We start from the raw sequence: 14,704 nt of genomic DNA on the forward strand, positions 1-14,704 counted from the left end.
GCACGCTACTAACACCGAGAATATGTTTCCATAACATGCTTCCTTTTAGTAGGAGTCGTTGAGCCTTGCACCTTGCAACAACTTAAAGTAGAAAAAAGAAAAATCGGGCGACTTAGTCATGGTGCCTTTCTGCAGTTAGCGATTCATATATAGAACAAATTATGAATAGATTATCCTTACGGAGCGCTTAGCGTGAGATTTCAGTAGCCATGGAAACGTCAATGTTGAAACGTTCAGAGAAAGCCTACCGCGAAAGATAGCGAGGGATTTGGGCGATTTGGGAATTTTGACGAGAAACTATGGCACGCGCAGTGTCACATTAATTTTTTTCATTCGATTTGCTGCGGTTTTTTGTTATCTGTAACCATCGCTCGGAACTTCGGAACAGGAAAATGACATGGACATAGTATGGAATTGAGAAGTACACTTCGGAAAAGAATAGGATGCGACTAAGAAAAAGCTCTATTCGATTTCATCATCATTATGTGCAGCGATTTGCTGTTACATTTCTACAGAAGAATAATAGACGGCGTCCGGTCCGAGCTAATTATTTTATATTTGTTTTCATATATATTTTCTGGGGCTTAAATATGAATGAATTATACGGAAACATTAGTTTCACAGCTTCAGGGATTATATGTAAATTTACATTATGCTATATCAATATGTTGTGTTATGAGTTGCGAATCAATAAAGAGACCTTTTTCCACCACAAATCTAATCCCTAGCCCCTATTCAATTGCTTCGCATTCCTCTCCCCACCCCCCTCTGTGTCGCTGACGTGGTGAAGGACAGCGCGGGAAGGACACAAGCGGGAGGCCGGCAGCGACAAGAGAATCTCTCCACTCCATCTCCGCATGGACCCAAATCTGAATTGGGCGTGGACCGCGCCAGCGACAATCTGCAAGCGCGCCAATTTGAAATCATACGTACTTGGCGAAATTTCGCATAGTTGACGATTTTCCTAACTGAACTGCCTCCTAGATCATCTACCGATTCGATCGATGGATTTTTCTTCCTCATAGGAAAATCCACTAGAATTGGTAGAATATTAATAGCTCACGCTTGGTTTCGCTAATTAGTAGGGCCCCTTTCGCTTCTATAGCGTTGGGGTGCTTTCCCTCGTCCCGTCCCTTCCCCTCCTATCCTTTCCCAGAGGCGTCGGCGGGCTCCTATCGCGGCGGCGCCTCTATCCTTTTCCCTTCCTCTCCTCCCCCTCCCCGGGTGATCGGGCGTATAAGCCACTGGTTTGGTTCCCGGCCCCGGTGTGTTGTATCCTTCGAAGGGTCCGCCTTGGACCCTCAAACTCTTTGCCTCCTAGATCATTTCTATACGATTTTATACATACACAAAAAAACTGTGGCGATTAAAGAATTTGACTTCATTTGCGCGATTTAACTTCATTCAATGCATAAATTTGCCGATAATTCAGAGCTGTTTGACAATTGGAATGCTTGTTTGATTCTGGTAAGTTTGTCGACATAAGGGCAAGAATATGTAATCGATCACAACTGAGTAGCCAAGAATCCCTATAAAAAAGTAATAAGTAATTTCGTAAATTACTCAATGCATCGTTGGTGTTATTCACACGCTTCACTTTTGAAAACTAACATTGGGCGATTTCTTATTTGAACGAATAGAGCGATTTTATCCAATTTGTTTAACGTTGAAGAAGTCACCAGGTTTCATACACGTATTGGCTCCTTATAAAAAAATCAGAAACGTACAATTCAGGAACTATTTCCTTATCGTAGTCAAATAATTTCTGCCGAATAAAATCGTCGCCATTTCACATATATTCTTTACGTTCTACGTACTCTCCTCTATAATTTAGACATTTTCTTTAAAACACGAGTAGCAATTTAATTTATCACTCAAAAGTCACTATCAAGAATGATATCAGAATAAACTCAGCTTCCAACCAACATATTTTTTGCCAACGACTGACTGTCGATATTCTGCACTGATTATTGCATCCTAGCGCGTAAAGTTTATAAAGACAAGCTAATGTTTCAGGTCAAAAAAGCATAGATTGGTGCCGTTTAAATTTTATTCAGGTTTTTTAACATCTAAAAAATGAAACTGAAACAAATACCTACATAGTTCTAAAATCTCACTTCAATTCCCTGACGTAATATTGGTATTTCTAATATGAAATTAGAAGTACTTTCCTTTCCAACCTACCATTACCAGGGCGCATTACTTCCTCAACTGGATTCCATTGACGAAGATAAAAAAGAAACGGATTGAGGGGTTGGAGCAGTACGTACAGCTACGGCGACGCTCGCCCTTGTTGGAATGCTGAAAGGGTGTCACACTTTCACCCTTTCTTATCTCTTATTTACGGCCTGGACCCACAACTATAAGTTATGCAGGCGCCAGGAGCTGCCTACGTGAAAGATATAAATTAAACACGCAAATTTCGGACATTAGTCCAGCCTGCGGACAGGATAAAAAATATAACAAAGGATAATGGCGAGCACAATACGAAGGAGAACGCGTAAAGGAGCAACCCCCGAGGAAAAAATGAACAGCAGCGCATTTGGGAAGCGTCCGGTGGAATGTCACTCCCGAGTTATCGCAAAGGCATCGGGCACTACATTCTTCAATGATGACGCGCTATGGATGCTGACATGATTTAATTTAAAGCATACCTCCTACAGATAGCGTGAGCAATTCTTATGCAACGGAAAAAAATATAAGGAAGCGACTTTTAAGATACAAAATATTTCACTGTGAACAATATCAATGGTCTGTTGTTAAAAATACTTAATTGAAATTTGTGAGAATTCTGATTCGCAAAAAAATGTACCGCCGTACATAATTACAAACATAAGGAAAATAGAAATCCACTAAGTCACATAACGAATCTCCTCTTGAAAGTTCACACTGTCCTTTTGAATGTTCACACTACACATATTCGTGATATGGTTGAGTGAGTTCCACTTTTGCTTATGCTGGTAATTTTACTCGGCAGAACCAGCTTTGTATTTTATCTTTTTTCTATACGATATTTAATTTTTTAATATACGAAAGAATTAATTTTATGATTAAATATTACAAGTTTCACCAAGGAAAACGACAAATTAGTGCAGGAAGCAATAGTGCCATGCACCATTGCTGCGAATAAGTACAGCCATCGAGTGTTTTTCATCCTTTTTATTGTCAGTAAGTGCATAAATTATGAGTACACCTGTACAGGAATCACAATCGTGATAGGTAATAAAAGAAAGATACGAGTCTCTATGACTATTCCCACATTACTGTTTCCTCAGCGTAAAAAAATGAAACGATAGCTTGACCTAAACCAGAAAAAAATCGTCGGTCCAGTATGCCATGCACACGTTAAAGCTTCGCTCCACTGATCACGAAATGAGCTCAAGCCTAAAGATAACAAAACGACCTTAGAAGCAATCAACAGGGTTGATCGCTATAACTAAGTACGCCGCGGTATGACGTTCAGAGCACAAATGTATGTGCTCAATTTCGTAAATTAAGGCAAGCCAATATTTCAGGTCAATAAGTGTATGAATACGCGATTCTAAAAGACAAGGATTTTATTAAAAAATTAAAAGAAGAATATTTAATTTTAGTGAGAGATTAAAGTGCTCTTCTACAGCAACCAACGAGCGTAGCAATTCACTAGTTATGTAGAATCACTGACCTCATAAAACTCAAGCGTTACTGGACACAAAATAGGAATAAGGATTAAATAGAAATATTTACCGGCCACATCCACGCATCATGAGGACATACACTTTCAAAAAAATGGAATTAAATATAGGCGATATGGAAAATTTAAAAAATCACCACCAAATTTATTGACTGTAATAAAAAAAACGATTCTCTGAAGAGAAAAAAGTACGTAAAGTGTTGATGGAGGCAACGGAAAGCTAGCGGCCTTTCCTAATTTATTTTATTATATATTCATGAGAGAGCTAAAAGAATTGCGTGAATACAGGAAAATATTCGCTATAGGTAGTGGTGCACTCAACGGTTCAGAGGCTTGGACCACTGGAGAAAGTGATTAGAAAAGAATGGAGGCCCTCCAGACCTGGTGTTGGAGGAGGATGCTGAATATGCTAAAATGGACGGAAAGGGTGGGAAATGAGGAGGTATGCGGAAGAATAGGAGAAGAAAGGACACTGCGAACGCCAAAGTAGAGCACGGTGTATTGGCCAAATAATTAGACCCAGCAGTTGCGTGGGAAACACAATGAAATGGAAAATTGATGGAAAAGTCCTCCTAGGAGAACCAAGGGACAAGTACATACCTAGAACAGATCAGGAAGGATACGGAGAAGGGGAGCCTCAGGGAGGTTAAAAGAACTATGCTGGGATATATACGGAGAGTTGAAGGGCTGCAGTATACCAATCTTATAATTTAAATACCATATATGTGTGTGAAAGCACTGATTAAAATCCAAAAACCGGGGAGGATTCTGAGCATTAAAGACCTAGAACTAAGCGTTCACAGGTAAAGTTATTTAGGAGAGGAAGAACCGTTGACATACAAAGTTGATGCAGCCAGTGGAAGTGAGAATGTTGCTTTACCGAAGCGTAAAACGGAAGCTGATGACAGATTCATCATTGACAGTGCGACGAAGTGGTCCGCAAACGTTGCACATCGAAGCAGTCTCGGCAAAGTTATGAAAGAGCAGCACGCAATCCGCTCTTCAGTCTTCTTCACGAGGGGAAGATATGGAGGTCTTGTTCAACGGTTCCACAATCCACTGCTGTTAAACGAATGCGTCATATTGTAAACCCTCGAGAACGAATACTTTTTGGCGTGCGACAGCACATGCAGCCGGATGCAAGGAGTCGGAACAACGAGACGGGCGCTTGCCCGCGTGTTACTCGAGAGAAGCCCGACGACAAAAGGAAAGCAAGCGGAGTGGCAGAGGAAACGTAACAAGGGTTCGCGCTTGCTGAAATGATCAATCAAGACGATGGTGTAGGTTGGCGCATGCATCCTCCAATTCACGCGAACGACAAGATGGTCATTAATTTAAGCAAAAGGAGGGTCATTTAGTCGAAGGTGCGAGTGCCAAAATGTTTTCAGGCAAAACTACAAGGCGAAAACTTCGAATTTGTAGCTTTTATAATGCTATGCTCACGTTCAAGGAACGATAATTGTTGCCTCACACCGATCTATCTCGCATTTTTACTTTGTTTGCATGGACAATGAATGAATGGCTTCCTTGGTAACTTTAAGAAATGGCATCCTAGTCTTAGAGTAAAGGCCGTTTTACACGGAGCACGTACTTGCACAATCTGACGTGTGCACGAATGCGCAATCAAAATTGCGTCGTGTAAAGCGGCGAATTGCTAGAACACATGCGAGAATGCGTGGACGTGAGATGGAAAAATAGCCCCTGTTCTAATTTCGTTCATACATTCGCGCAATTCCTCTCCATTTTAGATATTAATGCAGTTCTAACCTGCGCAATTCCGCGCCCCGCGTAGAACGGCCTTAATGATCGGTAGAGGGCGAGTGACTTCATTAATTGCCTTGATCCCAACATACTTCGATCGTCTCAATGTCAATCTGGTATTGCGTCACGTGACTTGCCTACATTTAGTGAAATGGTGCATTATTTCTGTGCATTAGGGTGAAAGGGAAAATCATTATTGGGGGAGCTCAGTGACCTTCCATTGGCGAGGAAAGGTAAAAATATTTTAATTTATTGCACTTCACATTGATACGTGCCCAATTTTCCCTTCCGGGCTCTTTGATGTTTAAATTTCCAATGCCACGTGATATAAATATGATGGATACACGTGTTTCAGCTAGGCTACAAACCCTGCATTAATCCTTACACGAAGAGCATAATGCAATAAAATATGAATAAATATGCTCTTGCATAAAAAATTGGAATCGTAAAGACATGGGAGTAAAAAAATGCTTCAATTTCATTCATATGACCTGTTAAGAAATCGGTATTTGACAATTCCATTGATTTAATCCGCATTTTTAGCGCATATTTGCTGACGAAAAAACAATAGTTTTCGGTGTAAATTTACGGAATGGCTTCACAATGCATTAAAAATAAATCACTACACACTTTTAAAAAAGAATAATTATGTATACTATTGCAGGAAAGATGGAAATTTTTGTGAAGTGAGAACCTCAACAACAAGGCGATAGAGAAAAGATCGGTTCGCAATCAAGAGAGGCACGTCCAGTGAGTTCAGACATGAGAGGGATACGTACGCAGGTACATGGAGGACGGACGGGTATGTAATGAGAGGGAGGGAGACGGAGCCGTGGGTGCACAGTGTGAGGGGAGAAATGTGAAATTTCTCGGTGGTCAAAGGAGGAGGAGGGGGAGTTGGATGATGAGCTGCATGATGGAGGGGGAGAGTTCAACGAACAACAGCTGACCTCTTGTGCATGTTGGGAGGGGGCTGCGGGGAGGAGGGGAGGGTATAACCCCACCCAGGGGTGACCCTGCGAGAGGTAGTTGTGCCCCCTGTTGGCCACCGGCCGCACTGCATACCGATGGTGAGGGGCAGGGGATGCACTCAAACTGGGTGTGAGAGTCTATTCATCCCGTTGTTAGTGTAACTGCAGCAATAGTTGCACTACAAACTATCCTCGCAGAACAGAAGCAAAGAGCAAAACACGATTAAGAAAACTCAGTTTCTCTTTCAGCGTTCGCACTAACATTCAATTCCCCTGATTTCAGATTTTTTCACTTTCGGATTTCAGATTTTTTTTTCAGAAATTCAGTTAGTAATTTTTAAAAAATTTCCTCAGTTTAGTTCGATAGAAAAGCAGTCCTACAAAGAGACCCTATAGAAAAACGCAGAAAGGTGTACTGTGTGATAAAAAGTCAAGTATTTCCAAATCGTCGCTATCCCGTGAAAGCCAGGAAGCCAGCCAGGATGTCAATAACATGCTCACCAATACGTCACTCAAATCCAACTCATTCAAAGGCAAATATCATCTTAAACACGCCCGTATTAATACAATAAAAATGAAATCAGGATACGCTATGTCTTCCAAGGGACGCGCTATGCGTCTCAGCTCAAACACAGAATCACTTACTCAGCATTTTCAACAACTGCCAACTTTTTGCTGCGCCTCTGGAGTTTTTTCCTGACTACAATATAATTTCCCTGACTTCCACCTCAAATTTTTATTTCCCTGATTTTCATAACCAGTGTGAAATGAAAAAGAAAAAATGTATACATGTTATAAAAAATAAATTGGAGAAAGAAAGTGGATATAATGCTTAGATCCTTGGATCACATGAACAATAGATACGATGCTGGTGCAAAATGTTGATCCCGTCATGAAAACTTTTTCATGAGGAGCTCAACTGGACCACTAGCGTCGCATTCCCCTTCATGAGTCTGCGCATGCGCAATGCGAAAAAAAGTAGCTGATAATGACGCAATGAATGGGCTTCTCAGTTGAAAATACAGACGATATGTGCGTTAAGCGGAGCTGGGCGAAGTTGGTCCCAAGTGCACGGTGCAAAAGAGCGGATATGTTTACAAATATGATCAGGATGCTGTTACAACAGCCATTTTTAAAATTCGTAACAATTTCCTAGTACCATTTAAAATTTTCTAAAGGGAGCAGTTCCATGCATTAGTAAATCGTATGTACTTGCTATAAAATGTTGAAAAAATGTGTAATATATCAATGTACGAGAAATTTGTGAGATGTTTCCTTTTTTTACGTTTTTACCATGACGTCTGTCAAAATTGAATGTGAATTTACTGAATGAGATCTGTGCAGATCGTGAAAGCCACGATAGTTCTCATAAACAGAAGAGATTACAAGTACCCGATAGAAGGCAAAATGAATGAAACAAGTGAAAGTTGATATATCATAAAAGTATAAGTTAACAAAGGCTTTAACTTCAGTTTTCCATTTATGGAGGAAAAAACATGCGCGCAAACAAACCGTACTAGAGAGAGAGAGAGAGAAGCTGCCTCCACAACAGCTTTTGATATTCCGGAGCCCACGCTCCGAGCTCCGGCCGCTCCGATAGCAGCGGGAGGAGGGGAAGGGGAAAAATAAGATGAAACGATGCTGCACGGAGCGAGATGAAGAGGGAATGGGCGAAGAAGGTATGTATAAAGAGAGGAAGGGACGCATCGTGGGAAGGGCAGGCAATAAGACGCGATCCCCAACAACCAAATGCTCACGATCGGCACGTCTTAAACACTGCTTCCTCGGGAGGCCGCAATCTTCCCCCCCCCACCTCCTCCTGACCCTACCCACCCTCCTGAGGGTGCCCCACCTCTACCCCCGCCCTTCGTCACGCTCTCCCGAGCTCTACCCCCACCCACAACCAACAACGCAGGCACACGGGCACATCCCATTGCCGCCGCCGCAAAAACCGACTTTCTTCATTAAGGAGAGCACTCTCCGAATTGATCGACCTCACCACGACTTCGCCCCGGCGATGCTCAATTTTTTTTCTTTCTTTCACTCCGTCCTCCCCACCTTTTCCCCACTACCACCTCGTTTTTCTCTCCCGATGTTTCACCATCTCCCCCAAACCACTGTTCCCGCTCTTCCCTGAGAATGAGTTCTGTGGTTCTACATAACGTCCTTCGCGTGACTGCTATTATTTCACGGCATATGGAGAAAAACGGTATTGTGGTGATACTCTAGATTACTTAAGTACGGGCTGGACTGATTACAGAATCTGTCCAGCTATTCGAATAGGTGTATCGATTAAAACTTAAAACTAACAATTTCTCACTAAAAAAATGACTACAATGTATTCGTGGGGTTGAGGAATTAGTGTAACATATGAAGGCCTCACATTCGATTACAGTAAATATACTCATATTTTCGACGCAGCTTTGAACCTCTTATATGATTTTAATTAAATGACTGGGTAGTCGTGCAAACTGACCTCCCCGTCGACGCACCCTAATCCTCAATTCTACCACTATTTCAGTGAAGTATTCATAAATACTCTACACAGGATTCTACACTCCCTTGGTTCCTGTGATTCCCACCGATCGCATCAAATAGCGGCGCTGATGTAGCGAGCCCCGATTACAAGAGGCACGCTACGCGGCGAATTTGAATCCACGTTTCGCAACGCAGAGCTGTGAAGGGCAAAATTTGCTGGGGGAGCGGGAGCTCTCGTGGCGTCGACGCAATGGAAGTATTCTTATGGAATAAATAATTTCTGACTTGGAGGGTGGAATCATAGGCGGGCGCTGCCGAAACCGTTTAAAATTCCGACTCCACGGAAAATAGATAGGTAATATCCAAGAATAAAATCGTTCATAGAATAAATATTAAATATTTAATGTTATTTTTTCGCTCCTTAACTCTTGGAAATTGATTTTTAGTCATTTGTGGCCAATTAGCGTCGTTGAGACAAACGTTGTGGACGCCTCACGACGCTCAAAGGGTACTCCGACGCCAACGCCACCGAATAATTGCTTTCGGCGAACATGTCTAAGTGGAGTGCAAATTGAAAAATACACGCCTGTCGCCAACGTTTTGCACTATTGACGAAAGGAGGCAAGGAGGAGGAAAGGAGGCGCGCGAAAATACGACGGCTAAGTATGAATGCTGGGAAAAGACCGTGTGACGTCTGGCTGCTGTGTGAGGCCACCTGGGTGCGAGGCTATGAACGCCGCTACGATGCAGGCTGCTTGCTGCCGAGCATGGCGGTAGCGTAGAGTACCCTGCTATCAGGTACCGCTTGGCTTAAATAAGGATTATTAACACCCTATTAAACGAAGGAAAATTTCTTACAATCAAATGAAGGAAAATGTCTGACCATAGGCAATTTTAATAGGTGATTATTAAGAAATGCTTCCCTGAGCTCTGTGCCACATGCATGCATTGGTAATCTCAGACGATGTAAAACTCCTATCTACTCGTATAGAATCTAAGTCCCTGTGACGTCACGTGGAGTGGCATCGCATTGGCGCTAATCTGGCCTTTTTCAAATGAGGTTAAAATTGACCATTAACATTCGTCTAAAATAGGATTTCTAAAACCAAATAATTTGTACATTATGAATACACTAATGGTGGTTAAGGAATCGCAATCAATGCCTTTCGTTTTCTCTGATGAAGGATACTATCCTATTCCTCTTATACCTCTATTCCTATTAGTGAATTGGAATCGAGGGATGCCACGATTTTTTTCGGAGAGCATTAAAACCGAAGAGGAGAAAGCCGCGGCACACAATCATTTCCCTGAACGGGCAGAGCGCGAATCAAACCGTGGGCAGGTAACTTATGGGGAACGTACAATCAAGGGCACGTTATCTTGTCCCGAGAATAAATCCGAAGTGTATCGCCCCTTGCGTGTCTCTTCTCGCCGCTTTCACAACATCTCCGCGCGTAGCATCCGTCGAGCAGTTCTCCCTCCCACCGCCACCAACTCCCTTCCGCCACCGAAGACGAATGGAGGCCCTTCACACTTCCCGAGGGGCAGAGGCGGGAATTTATATCACGTCTCCCGTCCAACATTTCATAAAATATGAAATACTAATTGTTACTAGCGTTTTAATATTTAGCATAATAACATTTGTGAAAAATGGTCATAATTTTAGTTTTAAAAATGATTCAAATTCTCAGTTACCTCGAACACAAAGTCTTCAACTACAATAATGTATTTTACAGCTTTGCTTTAGTTACTTATTTCAAACCATCGGTTAATACATAATTTTTCCAGCACCAATTATAGAATCTATGTGTTTGTCGTAGGAACACCCTCATGCTACTTATGTCTTTATTTAGCATTTCATTTGCGATGGCCGAGTCGATGACCCCAAAACGAGGATGCCTTCCACTAAAATCATATATAATAATACATGCATAATCATAAACCCATATTCCACTAAAATCATTGTAAAAAATAATAGTTTTATTTATCTAACCTCGAATAAAAATCATTATTATCATTTTAACTCTCCCTACCTAAGATAACATATGTACTAAACCAGACACCCTGATAATTTTAATAATATGTATCACAGAAATCTAACAATTTATGAAAAAAGTTTACTGTACAATGGAATTCAATATTATTTCAGCAAGATACCCGATTCAATCAAAATACTGAATGATAGTAAAAAATTATTTTTATCATAAAATATTCTATGCATACAAGTCTTTCTATTCATTAAATGAATTTGAAAATCACGAGACTGCTTTCGTATTTTAGATATTCTGCAAGCCTTGGCACTGAAATTACCCAAATATGTATATTACATCAATTTTTATGAATGCTATAATATGCATCTCTTTAATTAACAATTTGCGTGGTAAAATTGAAGGTTAATACAATTGTTATCATTCAAAAGGGAGCAGCGACGAGCCACACCATCGCTTTGCTTCGGTATGCCCATTACGAAATGCCACTTTTTATTTTATAAATGCTGAGATTAGTTATTCATGATCCATCAAAATATGCATTCTTCCCGTATGCTTCATCAATAGGCACGTGGCGGGATGTTTAAGGACAGCAGCCGTCAACCAATAATACTGAACAACTCCCCATTCTCAATTTCCCTGAATCTTCCCTGATTATCATTCGATTTAAAAAAAATGAAACGAAATAAATTAAATAGGTGTCGAATCAAAAACAAGTATTGGCTCATGCTGTTTACGTGTATTTAACCGGGGTAAAATTATTAGCGAGGCATGTATATATCTCACATTCCACATCATGATAGTGGATTGCAAACTAAAAAGGTGGAGCAATATTCTTTCCACGCTGAACTTTCAACGTCCATGTTTGGAGGCACGAATACTTATCACTACGGGAGCGAGGCGGCATGGATACCTATACCGTGGTCACTGGTCAGGTAAAAATGCCCGAATCTTGCCAGAGAAACACACTAGGAGGCACTGCGAATCCCACTTCCGACAATGACGAAAAGGTTCAAAGGGTGCCCTCTGTAATTAAACCTTCCAACGTGAAAAAGAAACCGAACCCCAAAGGTCAAACGCAAGAGAGGCGGCTCTGCGTTTCCTTAACGAGGGAAGAGAAAACAATTTCGTGAGGGAGAAGCCTTTTTCTGCGTCGTGATATGCTTTAAACCCGAATTCGCTTTCTCAAGAGAGCTACCGAACGAAAACGATCAAGGGTTACGTCCCACTTCTCTAATTAGAAAGGAGAGAAATTTCAGTAAGTAATTAGCAAGCACTCGACGTTCTCAAAAAGTGAAAATCAAGTGCTCTTTAAAAAAAAGCGGAATTTTTTTTTGAATGAATTAAGCTTATCTCAACAATGTATCACGAGACCAAATGCAAGCAGGAAGACGTAATAAGAAATCATTTCTTTGACAAAAATGCAGTAACAAGTAGAAATGCAGAGTTTTTGGAAGAAGAAAACTTCATACATACAAGAAAAAAGAAATATTCTACATCAACTTGCAAAAAATTTAAGCTGAATTCCCTAAATTTGTTGAATTTTCATTTTCAGTGCGAACGAATGATATCGTAATGCGAGACGCTCAATTTTCAGACTGAAAGACTAGTTGTGGCCCTCTGACTTCACTCAAGGAGATTTCAACGTCTGAATATGACATGATGAGCTAAGAAAGACAAAAATCCCTCGCAAGCGTGCAAAATCATCATTCCCAAAACCTGGACCATTATTAAAATACGTATTCCATCTTCCGTATGAATTGCCAAAAAGTCACAGAAAATGATTTCCATTACATGTAGAATAAATGAGAATCGGAATTAGATCTAAGATTTACCGGACGATAATGCTCATAAAACTTCAAAGTCTCATTTATGAGGCCATTTATCTATTTATCTCGCATCATCTCTCGAATGAGGGACCGGAATATCGATAAATTCCACTGCTCATTTGATCGGACTAAAGATTTATTCACTGCATGCTCTTAAAAACTAAACCAGCGCAAGGTATTCAGATATCTTTCTAGTGAACACGGTAATCTATATTTTTACTTATATCACCCAAATCTCTATTTCGTTCGAATGTGGATTGATTGAACATCCTCAAATTAGATCAAACAACTGATAGGGTTCTTTTCGATTTGATGCGGACTCTGTATACCAGCCAAGATTAATTTCTGAGCCAGATTTGATTCCCAGATTATCAACAGGAATATCGATCTCATACGGTTAAGCATCTAGTGGAATCGACTCCTTGGAAGCCGGCAAACGCTACGCGGGAGTCGCCGAAATTTACGATCCGATTCGGAAGAGGAAAGGTGAGGGAAAGAAAAGTCATCGGGAGCTGAATAAGAGAGGAAGAAGGTGAAGATAAGAAAGCCAGTGCAGGGAGGCGAATTCACGGATTTCACTAATCACGATCGTCGGGCGTGCAGGCATGGCACACCCCCGACCGACGCGACATCTATACTCACCGTTTCCCGCCAAGACCTCTTCTGGGCGGGAGGAAAGCACGGAGCGTTGCGAAGAAGAAGAGGACGAGAAAAGGGAGCGCCGATAAAGAGTTGAGGAAGCACAGAAAAGGAAGAAGAAGTAGGGGAAAAGAGATCTCTGGGTGCACAGCCACCAACCCTCCCATCCACATCACTCTTTAGTTTATCGCCTCGTCACAAGGTGGAGCACGGGTCGCCACGCACTGGTACCATTAGACTGGGTGGTGTTGTGGAGGGGTGTGGGAGAGGTGGTATTGGTAGGAATGGGGATCGTATCTTCGGCACGGAGGGCTGTTACCAGAGTAATAAACAGGCAGGGAAAATTCCCGGGGATGGAGAGAGAGAGTGAAAGGAAGTAAGAATGATCTCATAAAAATGTTGGTACCGATGGATCGTCGATCTGGGAAGCGGACGATGCTTGGAGATATCCCGAGCGTTGTTAATTAAGGGAAGGCCTTCTAATTCCGAAAGGGACTTGTAAAGTGGCGGGAGGAAAAAAATCGCGACATATTTCCTCGGATTTCGAAAATAAAACACTTTCGACCGCGTCGAGGGGGGGGGGGGGAGATTGTACCTACGACCTTCATCTTGCGCTTGATGAAACTGTGTGCTCGGGTGCGGGGCGATCTTCGATTCTGAGAGGGGAGAGATTACGAGGGGATACAAATTTTTACTCGAACGTAAGTGCGTCACTCAATTTCAGGCCATGCATGCTTCGGACGAAATGGAAAGTGAGTGTCCGATGCAAATTCAGCTCAAGAAGAGAGACGATCTCAGACGCCGCCTCCTTCTTCTCCTTCACTCCCATCGAGGCTGGAGAGAAACTCTTTATCCGTTCTTAACTTAATACATTTACACCACCTTCTGCAGTAAACGACACGCTTGGGTTTAAGTCCGAAGGAAGCGAACTAAAAGACATGTCCTATCATCGGAAGAAACGTTAAAGATTATGCTTCTGGCAGGAGAGGTGGAGACATGCGTGTAAGCCTAATTTCCAGAGAATGGTCGCGCAGTTATTTTGTCCAGATACCACGTAAAGATACTCAATTTAGTAAAGATATCGATATATATGCACAAAATTGCCATCCCATTGAGAGGAATTGATGTAATGGTAGGAATAATTCCATGGCAACCGAGGAAGGTGAGATGGAAAAAAATTCTATAGATGCCGGGCGAGAAGAGAAAAATGAAACAGGAGGTAAAGAGGACTCGGAGTGCATTGACGGAGGTAGCGGGAGCGAAGGCGAGAGATGAGGCAAAAAATCGTGATCGCTGGCTAAGCGGAAAGATTTATTCTTCATTTTATTTTGGCATTTGATATCCGATATCTACCTTTGAAAATAA

At 41.7% G+C, this 14,704-nt stretch overlaps 1 protein-coding gene across 1 annotated transcript in view; it reads right to left on the bottom strand.

The window, feature by feature from the left end:
• The window catches only part of LOC124167569 (protein jagged-1b), a 508,514-nt gene that overhangs the window by 36,159 nt on the left and 457,651 nt on the right, over positions 1 to 14,704 (bottom strand). The gene's annotated exons all lie outside the window — the stretch shown is intronic.

Source organism: Ischnura elegans, chromosome 11 (assembly GCF_921293095.1).
Source record: "Ischnura elegans chromosome 11, ioIscEleg1.1, whole genome shotgun sequence".
In the NCBI taxonomy this organism is placed as follows: Eukaryota; Metazoa; Arthropoda; class Insecta; order Odonata; family Coenagrionidae; genus Ischnura; species Ischnura elegans.